Raw genomic sequence first — 13,227 nt, forward strand, 5'->3', positions numbered from 1 at the left:
GCATCTAGCTGTAAAACCCCGATTCTCGTGTTAAAAAGAGCATCTAGTTGTAAAACAGATTCTTAATCCCAGTTCTTTGACGTCAGGAAGGGCAACCGACCGTAAAACAATAGTGTATGCTGTAAGAGGCTAGATACTAATAGTTTATGAGTCAAGAAGGGCATGTAGCTATTAAACAATAGTTTGTGGTGTGGGACACAATTTAAAATCTTGTTTCTCTCTTCAAAAATAAGACCCGGCTGTAAAATTAATTCTTGTGATTTAAAATCTTATTTCTTGCGTCAAGAAGGGTAACTAGTCTTAAAACAATTTCTTGCGATTTAAAATCTTAGTTCTGCGTCAGGAAGGGCATCCGGCCGTAAAACAATAGTTCGTGATACAGCGATTTAAAATCTTAGTTCCTGCACTAAGAAGAGCATCTAGCTGTAAATCCCCGATTCTCGTGTTAGAAAGGGCAACTAGGTGTAAAACAGATTAATAATCCCAGTTCTTTGACGTCAGGAAGGGCAACCGGTCGAAAACATTAGTGTATGATGTAAGAGGCTAGATACTGCCAGTTTTGCGTCAGGAAGGGCAACCAGTCGTAAAACAGATTATTGTGAAGTGTAACACTAGATACTGCGATTTAAAATCTAAGAAGTGCATCTAGCTGTAAAACCCCGATTCTCGTGTTAAAAAGAGCATCTAGTTGTAAAACAGATTCTTAATCCCAGTTCTTTGACGTCAGGAAGGGCAACCAGCCGTACCGTAAAACAATAGTGTATGATGTAAGAGGCTAGATACTGCTTTCTTAAAATCTAAGAAGAGCATCTAGCTGTAAAACCCCGATTCTCGTGTTAAAATATATTTTTAATCCCGGCCCTGTTACGTTAGGAACCACATCTAGCTGTAAAAACAGGAGCTCCAAACATTTACAGTGTTAAGCTTTAGTAGCAGGCTATAGGTTACATTTTTTGTTCCACCGCACAGAACACTATCTTTGAAGTTGTATCGGCGCAGTCAGTCAGAGTGAGGTGCGGAATGCATGCGTTGACTGAAATTGTACACTCATCTTCCGGCTGTACTAACCTTGAACGAGGACACTGCGTGCTGATAAGCCACTTGTAACTCACGGAACGTTTTCTTAACCGTGTAGCATTTAGCTGGTGTAAGTTCCTAACATAAAATATTATGATTGTACGGAGAGGTTAAAACACAGTGCCAGCACATAGCCCACCCCTATCGAAAGAGCCTGCACGGCGCCGGCATATAGGCTACTCCTGTTGAAGGAGTCCGTACAAGGTTTAACACCCCCATCAACAGCCCTTACTTAATGCTGGCTTTTTGCACGCCCTCGTAACTACCTGAGAATGTAATATAGTACAGTAGGGAGAGGGTAAAACCCAGTGCCGGCACATAGCCTACTCCTACCGAAGAAGCCTGCACAAGGCTTAACGCCTCCATCCGACAGATGAATCACCATCAACATCTTGTACTTACAATCAGTTTCGAAGGAGTCTGCACAAGGTTTAACGTCCCCATCAACAGCCCTTACTTAACGCTGGGTTTTTGCACACCCCGCCTCTTACATCTTACACCATAGTTTTACGACCGGTTACCCTTCCTGACGTCAAAGGACTAGGATTTTAAATCGCAGTATACGCGACAAATCTGTTGTAGCGGGTTTTATAACTAGATGTCCCGGTACCGGCACATAGCCTACTCCTACCGAAGAAGCCTGCACAAGGCCGATCACCTCCATCCGACAAATGAATCACCCTCAACACTCTTGTACCCGCAATCATTCTCGCTACTTCGGGGGATAGCGGGTTCGAACTCCTACTGTCGGAAGCCGTAAAAAATAGCAAATGCTAGGCGAGGTACTGAGCCGTATCCGACCGGCCCATAATAATAATTGGAACATTATTTGACCATATATGTGAATTTTATTCATAAAAAGTTACAGTCCAATATGTTAAAGTATCGTATCCCAAGATAGTTAATACCGGATGTTGGGCAAGACTGTAAGTCGCTGGATGTTGCTTCATATTTCCGCATGACCGTGAGAAAGTAAGCGTACCCACGCGCTGGCAAGGATCGACACGTGTATTACATGCTGACCAAGCAAGATATTTCAGCCAATGGGAACTTAAGGATTTGGCAAACCTGGAGGCTACACCGCGCTAAATATTAATTCCAGGATGACCAACATGCTCTGTGGATAAAGTCAGTTTCTGTAGACAATCGGTTTTCCACGGTTTCTGAAGTTAGATATATTTGGAAATGTATTATAGAAATTGGTGGAAGAGATTTGCTAGTGTTTGAGCTGTGTTTTACAAATATATCACAATAAGTATTGTATCATCATACATGACGAACTCTCTGATTGGTGGTTGGTTCAGATACCCGGGAACCCCAACAATATTAGCGTCACCGAAGCCTCCTCAGTAACCCAAGCTCTGGAGAGCGTCACTCTGTAGTTGAAATTTGAGCAGTACGGATGTACTAACTCGGCACTCTGTAGCAAAAGTTTGAGCAGTACGGTTGTACTAACTCTGTGACTGGTGATTGTAATTAACGTGGCGTTATTCCAGAAATAGTAACTGGTTCTCGTTGATACTTCAAATTGTGCAGTCGTAATATTTACTGTGCTTTGACAGAGTTTACTTTTAATCGATAAAGACGGTGTAGTGACCGCTGAGTAACAAGTGTGGTGGAAACGTGCTAGTGTTTCACTATTTCGCGACGGGCGCGTATTCGCGTGGAACTTCCGTACCGAACCGTGGGCTGCTTTTTAAACTATTTTTTACCCTTTTAGTGAAGTGTGTTATATATATGTGAATCAGTGTGTTAGCTGATCTGGTAAAAGAAAGGGTATTTCGGCTCGCAGCATTAAGCAGTGAAGAGGTTATCAATAATAGTCTTCTGTGTTCCAGTGAATTGTTTTCCAGCAAGATGATGGATACACCTGCAGAGGAAGGAAGTGCATTCCCACATGTTAAGGATGTGATTAACATGGTGTAGATCCCAAAAATTAGTGGGGATGTAAGCTGCTATCCTGGTTCCCCGAGAGTCATCATAAAGTAAGATGCACGTATTATATATGGCATGATATGTAAGTTATGTTAAGGTACTAGGGCAGTGTAGATAGAATTTTTATTTTCATTTAAAGTAAGCCTGACGGCATGTATTTGTTTAATTTTGTCACTATGGTAGATTCGGATACGAGATTAATGCATGTTTATTTTATTTTCATTTTGCTTTATGAATAGGTGTTTGAGAAAATGAGGGATTGATAGGATCAGTTATTGTTGTAAATATATTACTTAGAGTAGGATATTCCGAGTTTTCCTTAAATATAGGCTAGAAGGGCTAGATCGACAGGTTCATTTCTATATTACGTCAAACACGTATCAATTTATTTTATTTCGGTTATTCAGAGAGACAGGTATAGCTATTTTGCATGATGCATGGTTTTACAGAAGCTGCCAGAAGGAGCTGCAGAACGTCGTTGTTAAATTAAGATCTTTGAAGTTAAGTTGGATTCTGTTTGCCTGATGGTCTGCCAAGGACTCGAACAGCGTCTCGTTATGTGGAAAGGCCAGTAGGATTCATGAGGAATGATGAGATAATAATTGCATGCTTAATTATAATGTATTGGTGCAGGCCGATTGTATGCTTGACAAGATAGAGAGAAATTATGCAGATGTGTGTATCTGCTTAGCGTCTTCTGAGTATATTGTGATCAGAATGGACAGTGTTAATTCCAGACTATTGAGTCTGATGTTGTTAAATGGCCCAAGCATGCTAAGAAGAAATTAATATACGGGAGTTTCCGTGTAGTTGATGATGGGCGTTATCTCATGGCAAACTGATTCCTGGCCAGTGTTATCGGCATGTGTGAAAGAGACAGTATTTCCTTGCGGCGGCCACGGGAGACAAAATCCAATCTTTAGCGTAGTGGAGTTCAATATTTCTTTACAGCTCGTAATCTACCCGGAAGTACATGACGGATGACCGCGCTGTTGAGCGCTCAAACGCAGCAGAAGGAGGCAATGTTGCCCATTGCTTTCTTCATGACATCAAGGACTATTTACATGTTTTTCTCTTACAGGATGGTTTTACCTTATTATTTTGTGATTGTATACCTTGTCTCGTTGTTTTTAAAGGGAACAGCCCGAGTGCTGATGTATTGTTGGTTCATCTAGTTCTGTCTAGATCTTTTGTAGTGAACCGGGATTCACATTAGAAGCAGTGTAGCATTTAAGACTTTACTCGATATCCGATGTATATATATGTTTAGTTTGATTATTTGAATTATTGTAATTATAGTGTAGGATTTGCCCCTAGTATTTTGCATTACTTACATAGCGTCCGGTGCGTCTTAATTATTTTTCTTTCCGTCGTAAATTTTCTTTTAATGTAACTTTGATTTTACGGAAATAGTTTGATGACTCTCGGGAGTAACTTAAATTTGAAACCGTATCGTTGGGATGCGATAGTGTGAAACTCCATACCGAAACACCACATGGCAGTGTTTGCATACACTTGTTGCCATACAACATAAACATTGAACTATGAGAAGATACTCAGTCTTGATTTATATAATTGTTCTTTGTTGAACTTGTTCTTTTTATTGTCAAATCTGTACAATTATTCCTTTAACGTTTCTGATTTCGATTTATTTTATTACTTTGAGTTCATTTTTTACAAGTTCTTATTTTTTATTCAATTATTTTCGTGTGATTTGATCGGGGATATTTGTTAATAAATCCATCTTACCCCCTATGATTGTTTCTCATTCGTGTTATACCTCCATTTCCTGTCATTGATTGCTATTTTAGTGTTGAACTTCGAATTTTATCCTGACCCAATCGACAACCAACCCACACTCTGCCCAACCCTGAGTTAGTCGGATGTTCATACAGGAATGGAGGCATCGTCCTAGAGGGTATTTACCCCTGGGTACGGTACAGTACCTACACGATCGTCATAGCGTGTAATTACATGATCTAGCCGGATGCCCTTCCTGACGGCATAAGTTGCCAGGATTTGAATCGCAGTATCCATCATTGTGTCTGACTTGCGTGTATGCAAGCTTACGCGATTTTTTTTTTTTGCTGAGATATCATGCTACTTCCGTTCGCCAGCTATAGCGGAAACTCGCAATACTGCGTCTATTTCGTCTTACAACTTGGAGGAGACAACATGTGTACATATAATTTATGATTTTTTCACCCCCCCATTTTTTTTAAACATGTATGTAGTATCTCACAACATTCTTATCCGTGTGTGTGTGTTTCGAGAAAAAAAGAGTAACGTATCGTAATGTATTTGCAGTGTGACCGAGCGAGTTGGCTACGCAGTGTGCTTTCTTGATTTCCGTATGACATATATCAGTGTATTTGCAATTACTGAGCGTCTTAGCAGTGCGGTGAACGAGTTAGCTACGCGGTATAGATTTTTTATTTTCGCACTAAGCAAATCATTTGAAGTGTTGCCGAGTTAGCTATGCGATATGTGCACAGTGTGTTTTTGATTTTCGTACTAGGCAAGTGATAGGCGAGATAGCTATGCGATATGTGCACAGTATGTGTTTTTGATTTTTACACTCGGTAAATCATTGAAGTTGTACTTTTGCTCTGAACCAATCAAACAATGTTCTAATCACATGTTGTATCGAGTACAGTGTTCGATTCTAGTCTTGCTATGTTTCAATCTAATGTTCTCAGAACATAGGTATCCCCCTAACATGTTGTATCGGATCACATGTTAAGGTTAACGACATCGAGTGTAGTGTTCGATTCTGGTCTTGTTATGTTTCAATGTAATTTTCTTAGAACAAAGGTATCCCCTGACATGTTGTACAGTGTTCGGTTCTACTTGTTTAGTGATCTGAACACATCAATCAATGTTCTGATCACATGTTGTATCGAGTGCAGTGTTCGATTCTAGTCTTGTTATGTTTCAATTTGATCTTCTTAGAACAAAGTTACCCCCTGACGTGTTGTATTGAGTACAGTGTTCAATTCTAGTTGTTTAGTGATCTGAACACATCAGACAATGTTCTAATCACATGTTGAAGTTAACAACATCGAGAACAGTGTTCAATTCTAGTTGTTTAGTGATCTGAACACATCAATCAACGTTCTGATCACATGTTAAGGTTAACGACATCGAGTGCAGTGTTCGATTCTAGTCTTGTTATGTTTCAATTTGATCTTCTTAGAACAAAGTTATCCCCTGACGTATTGTATTGAGTACAGTGTTCAATTCTAGTCTTGTTATGTTTCAATCTGATCTTCTTAGAACAAGGGTATCCCCTGACATGTTCTAAACACATGATGTATTGAGTACAGTGTTCGATTCTAGTTTTGATCACTTATTTTATGTTCTGAACACATCAATCAATGTTCTGATCACATGTTGTATCGAGTACAGCGTTTGATTCTACTCTTCTTATGTTTCGCAAGTCTAAACATGTACAATAATGTTATCGCTGCACACGCTTGCCTTCGCGATGCAGGTTTAAACTTGTTCGATATAAAGCTATGCCTTGACATAAGAGGTGGAGGAGGAGGAGGAGGAGGAGAATGATAAGGTCTTAACAGCCTATGTATAGTCACCATTGTTTAAAGATGACACCTGTCAAAAGAATTTTTCAAATTATCCACCACCACATTTCAGCTAAAGAGGACAGCAGGGTGCTCTGTTGATTAAGCACATAGAATTTCAATTTGCTCTCCACCGCATGCATAATAGCAACCGTTATCTTGCGCAGTAGCCTCTAAGCTAGCTTTCTTCATAAGAGTAGCCGCCATCTTGTGCGAGCACCCCTAGGCCGTCTCATAAGGAGCTATGTATAGTCACCATTTTGTGTCTACCATCTTGCGTAAGCATCCCTAGGACGTCTCAAGCCATCTTGTGTCTCATAAGAGCAGCAACCATCTTGTAGAATTAGATAGCTGCCAATGCCAAAGGGCTTAAGTAGGAATCGAACGGTTGATCTCATCATTAGACTATGTTTTTCTTGTTCCTGATACTGCGAACCTGGGTATTAGGCGGAAAAATTTTGTCCGTTTTGCTCTATGATGCACCGTTTTCGAGATATTTAACATTTTGCATTTAAGCCCCAAATTTAATGAATTGAACCAGCATGGTACGTTATACTTTCTACCATAGCTAGACCTGATCATGTTACGAAGACTCGCTTCAATACAAGCTAAAACAGAGCAAATGCCAAAGGGCCTAAGTAGGAACCGAACCGTTGATCCCATCATTAGACTATGTTTTTCTTGTTCCTCATACTGCGAACCTACGTATTAGGGAGAACAATTTTGTCCGTTTTGCTCTACGGTGCACCGTTTTCGAGATATTTAACATTTTGCATTTAAGCCCTAAATTTAATGAATCGAACTAGCACGACACGTTAGCCTCTAAGCTAAGAGCGGCAGCCATCTTGCGCAATCACCCTTAAAGCGTCTCATAAGGAGTCGTGTATAGCCGCCATCTTGTGTCCGCCATCTTGCTCAAGCATCCTTAGGGAGTCTCAAGCCATCTTGTGCAAGGACCCTTAATCCGTCCGATATGAGCAACCGCCATCTTGCGCAAGCATCCCAAGGGAGTCTCATAAGAACCTATGTATAGCAACCATCTTGCATAAGCACCTTTAGGGAGTCATGTATAGCCACCATCTTGTGCAGTTAGCGTCGAGAGATGGCTGCTGTAGAATTTTTCTTTTTAAATTATCCGCCACCATATTTCAAAGGTATGTACGTAAAGAGTGTAGCACAGAGGTTTGCGATGTAAGATGGCGGATGACAGCTGACAAAAAGCGCGTGAGTTTATTTACTAAACAAGATCACGTGGAATTTTTCAATTTGCCGCCACCACATTTCAAAGGTATCTAGCTAAAGATGGCAGCACGGTGCTCTCTTGATTTAAGATGGCGGATGACAGCTAACAGAACTTTTCAAATTGCCCGCTACTACAGAGAGCAGCACGGTGCTCTGTGGATGAAATATGGCGGATGACAGCTGACGAAATTACCCGCATGATAGCAGCACAGTGCTCTCTTGATTAAAGATGGCGGATGACAGCTGTCAAAAAAGCATGTGACTTTGTTTCCAAACAAGAGCACATAGAATTTTTCAAATTGCCGCCACCACATTTCAACTAAAGATTGCAGCACGGTTCTCTCTGGAATAAAGATGGTGGATAACAGTTGTCAGAAAAGCACATAGGTTTGTAAAGCACGTGGAATTTACCGCCACCACATTTCAAAGGTAAGTAGCTAAAGAGGGCAGCACGGTGCTTAATGATGGCTGCTGTCAAAAAAGCATTTTTCAAATTATCCGCCACCACATTTCAAAGGTAAGTAGCTAAAGAGGGCAGCACGGTGCTCTATGGATTAAAGATGGCGGATGACAGCTGTCAGAAAGGCACGTGGCTTTGTTTCCAAACAAGAGCATAAAGAATTTTTCAAATTGCCGCCACCACATTTCAAAGGTAAGTAGCTAAAGAGGGCAGCACTGTGCTCTATAGATTAAAGATGGCGGATGACAGCTGTGACGTACCACATTTCAAAGGTAAGTAGCTAAAGAGGGCAGCACTGTGCTCTATGGAATAAAGATGGCGGATAACAGCTGTCAAAAAAGCACGTTGATTTGTTTATCTCGCGCTAGTGAGGTTAAGTTGGAAGCACTAAGGTTTAGGCCCGCCAAGATGGCAGCACTGCCGATGACAGGTGACGAATTTGCAACTACTACGATAAAGAGGGCAGCACGGTGCTCTGTAGTTTAAAGATGGCGGATGACAGCTGTCAAAAAAGCACGTGGCTGTCAAAAAAGCACGTGGCTGTCAAAAAACACGTGGCTTTGTTTACCTCGCGCTAGTTAGGTTAAGTTGGTACCACTGAGGTTTAGGCCCGTCAAGATGGCAGCAGTGAGGTTAGCGATGCGTTGTTGTCGATGACAGCTGTCAAAAAGCACGTGGCTTTGTTTACAAATTCAAATCTCGCGCCAAAATTCAAATTTCCCGTCGAAATTCAAATTTCCCGCATGAGGCGGAGGGGCCCCTGGGAGCCCGGAGGAGGAGGCGGCGGCCGAATCCCTGTATTATACTACTCAGGGATCATGCTATTTTCGTTCGAACAAAAATGAAAAGATATTTATTGGTCCAGGGATCGTGCTATTTTTCTTTCAACAATAATACTTTTTTGTGGTACATAAGATATTTCTCTGTAATGTGCAGCACCAAGTTGTTGAATGCGTCTTTAGTTTTTTTTTTTTTTTTTTTTTTTTCGTACAGTTCCAGCCACATCACTATAACATGGTAATTTGCCTCACTGAAGAACGAAATAACATCGTGAATGCTGTTGACCCCAATTTTGCTGTTTGAACTGGCCACTCTAGTCATATGGACAAAGATAATGAGAATCCAGAGACATAGCGCTCCCATTCCTGGACCTCAACAAATTAACAAAAGACGGCACCAGCAGCGGAATACGACATAAAGGAGTCCTGTCAACAAGCCTTATGTATATCTCTAATAACGACGGTATTTCTTAATTTACCGCAGATTTTTCACTTCATTTAAGTAAAAGCAATTATCCCATTCCTCGATGCTAGCCCTGGACCTCAAGAAATTAACAAAAGACGGCACTAGCAGCGGAATACGACATAAAGGAGTCCTGTCTGCAGACCTTAGGTATGCATTCATATTTCTCTAATAACGACGGCATTTCTTAATCTACCGCAGATTTTTCACTTCATTTAATTAAAAGCAATTATTATGTTCCATTTGTGACAAATTTTACATTGACATTTCGTAGATAGGAATGCGCGATGTAACCAGCATATAGTTCTGCCCGGACGTTATGACATTAAAAATAATAATCTGAAGACAGTATTGTAAAATTCTTCTTCTTCTTCTTCCTCTCCCACATAGCATTGTAAAAACTATTCTTCTGCTACTTATTCTCCTCCTTTATTTATTGGGTTCCACTTTCACGTTGTACCCAGCCGCTAGTCGTTTTGTCGAGTAAAGCCAAGACTATAAAGGATGATATATTAATTGTAAAGTGGGGGGGGGGGGAGGGAAGATAATAAATTAGCTGAATAACATACATAGGTATCATATACTGTGTCAAAAACAAAACAAAAACAAAACAAAACAAAACAAAACAAAACAAAACAAAACATGCGGTAGAGAATGTACAGGGACACACGGCAGCTATCTACATCACAAACATAAGCGAATCAGCACATAGGGAATGTGGTCTGAGATTCTAATAATGGCATTAGACAAAAACACAGAAAGGGATTCAGCTATATAGGGCTGCTGTAAAATGGTTGAATATATGTACGTAAACATCACGCACATTCCAGTTTCTTATACTGTTGATGAAGTTGCCCTAAGTAGTTCTCGTAATTTCCACCCGCAGCAGCACATTGCTGTACGCACGGAGCCTATAGAGCACAATATAAAATCAAAGATCTCTTCTTCTTCTTCTTCTTCTTCTTCTTCTTCTGTTTACCCTCCAGGGTCAGTTTTTCCCTCGGACTCAGCGAGGGATCCCTCCTCTATCGCCTCAAGGGCAGTGTCCTGGAGGTTCAGACTCTGGGTCGGTGATACAACTGGGAAGGATGACCAGTACCTCGATCAGGTGGCCTCACCTGCTATGCTGAACAGGGGGCGAGAGATTGGAAGATTGGAAGGGATAGACAAGGAAGAGGGAAGGAAAACTGTCGTGGCCTTCAGTTAGATACCATCCCGGGATTTCCTTGGATGAGAAGTGGGAAACCACAGAACATCACATCGAGGATGGCTGAGGTGTAAATCGAAACCCTTCTACTCAGTTGACCTCCCGAGGCTGAGTGGACCGCGTTCCAGTCCTACAGTACGAAGTTAACTCCTGTATGAGAAATTTCTCAATGTAAAACTTCCAGACAGAACTAAATATGAATATCTCATTTCACCTTACTTACGCTCGCTATTACATTATAATATTTTCGCAAAATTATTCTTTCTTTCTTAATCCGTTTACCCTCCAGGGTTGGTTTTTCCCTCGGACTCGGCAAGGAAACCCACCCCTATCGCCTCAAGGGCAGTGTCCTGGAGCGTGAGACTTTCGGTCGGGGATACAACTGCGGAGGACCAGTACCTCACCCAGGCGGCCTCACCTGCTATGCTGAACAGGGGCCTTGTAGGGGGATGGGGAGATTGAAAGGGGTAGATAAGGAAGAGGGAAGAAAGCGGCTGTGGCCTTAAGTTAGATACCATCCCGGCATTTGCCTGGAGGAGAAGTGGGAAACCAAGGAAAACCACTTCAAGGATGGCTCAGATGGAATCGGACCCTCCTATACTCAGTTGACCTCCCGAGACTGAGTGCACCCCGTTAGAGCCCTCGTACCACTTTTCAAATTTCGTGGCTGAGCCGCGAATCGAACTCAGGCATCTGAGAGCGGCAACTAATCACGTTAACCACTACACCACAGACACGGACTTCACAAAATTACATTGCATGTAAATAAAGAAATTAAAAGCAGATTCAATATCCAAGAGATTTGTTTCGTTCCCAGTCTTAAAATAAAACCATGGAAATCCATAAGTCCGCCTCTGTGGTGTAGTGGTTAGTGTGATTAGCTGCCACCGCCGGAGGCCCGGGTTCGATTCCCGGCGCTGCCATGAAATTTGAAAAGTTGTACGAGGGCTGGAACGGGGTCCACTCAGCCTCGGGAGGTCAACTGAATAGAGGGGGTTCGATTCCCACCTCAGCCATCCTCGAAGTGGGTTTCCGTGGTTTCCCACTTCTCCTCCAGGCGAATGCCGGGATAGTACCTAACTTAAGGCCACGGCCGCTTCCTTTCCCTCTTCTTTGTCTGTCCCATCCAATCTTCCCATCCCTCCACAAGGCCCTTGTTGAGCATAGCAGTTGACGCCGCCTGGGCGAGGTAGTGGTCATTCTTCCCAGTTGTATCCCCGACCCAAAGTCTGAAGCTCCAGGACACTGCCCTTGAGGCGGTAGAGGTGGGATCCCTCTCTGAGTCCGAGGGAAAAACCAACCTGGAGGATAAACAGTTAAGATAGAAGATAGATAGAAGGAAATCCATAAAAGAAGGTAATGTGCAGTTTCGAAAGGAAAGGGAAAAGAATAGTGTTTCCACCCGACATCGAACCGGGGACCTTACGAGTATGAGGCGCACGTGATAACCACTACACTATGGGAACTGTTTACTGTATATCAATAAGGCGAAAATAAGAATGGTGATCCGAGTGATTTTTTCCAGTCTTAAAATAAATCCAGGAGGATCTGGAAAATAGAATGGCATGCAGTTCAAAAAATTAAAAAAAGATATGTTTCCGCCCGGGATCGAACCGGGGACCTTGCGCGTGTGAGGCGCACGTGATAACCACTACACTACGGAAACTTATTATCAGCATCTCGAGAAATAAGTACTTGAAAACGTTTGAGTACATACGTTAAACATATTAAAGTTAGAATAGTTATTTAAATGTGTGGTATGATTCATTATAAACAATTCGGTTCGGTAATTATGCGATTTCAAATTAAATCAATTCCCATTATAAAAATTGCATTTAAAAGATAATCTATTTTGATAAAGGGAGGTCTTTAGTTGTTTGGGATACAGGACCGAAAGGAATCTTGGTAATGTTATAAAAAGAAATGTTTAAAAAAAGTGTTTCCGCCCGGGATCGAACCGGGGACCTTCCGCGTGTTAGGCGGATGTGATAACCACTACACCACGGAAACAAGCTAGAAGCTGGGAAGTTCTATTTGGGTCTTAAGAACATGAAGATATTTTGTCAAAGAGAATTCATTTAAGTATTATTGATAGTGAGTTAAAATATATCTTAGAAGGACTTGAGGAAATAGTTGACATAAAGATAACGACAAACAGTTCGATCAATGAAGACATGCCTGATGTTGACCGTGTCTTAATGTTGCTGGTAACGCTCAGTATGAAGGTTTATTTTGTTGTCTTGATGATTATTTCAACATAATCAATTTTATGGGCGCAACTTTCAGCTGTATCCAACATTGCCACAACTACTTTATCTTTGTCTACGGACTTATTTGTGAGGCAGTAATCGCTTATTATCATAATACAGATTCAGAGCATCTAGCGTCCCAGTCCCACTGGCGGGAGAGTGTTCAGCTAAGTTGTCACTAGATGTCAGGCACGTGCAGGTTTAATCAGATCGCCGCGCAGCTTAGGAACTATT

General features: G+C 41.6%; 2 non-coding genes across 2 annotated transcripts; both read right to left on the bottom strand.

The window, feature by feature from the left end:
* Positions 1-12,337: 12,337 nt before the first annotated feature.
* Positions 12,338-12,410, bottom strand: TRNAV-CAC (transfer RNA valine (anticodon CAC)). The gene has a single exon. It is a non-coding gene; the product is annotated as a tRNA-Val (tRNA).
* A 271-nt stretch (positions 12,411-12,681) lies between these two features.
* TRNAV-AAC (transfer RNA valine (anticodon AAC)) lies at positions 12,682-12,754 on the bottom strand. The gene has a single exon. It is a non-coding gene; the product is annotated as a tRNA-Val (tRNA).
* Between the last annotated feature and the right edge of the window lie 473 nt (positions 12,755-13,227).

This window comes from Anabrus simplex, chromosome 7, assembly GCF_040414725.1.
Source record: "Anabrus simplex isolate iqAnaSimp1 chromosome 7, ASM4041472v1, whole genome shotgun sequence".
Classification (NCBI taxonomy): Eukaryota; Metazoa; Arthropoda; class Insecta; order Orthoptera; family Tettigoniidae; genus Anabrus; species Anabrus simplex.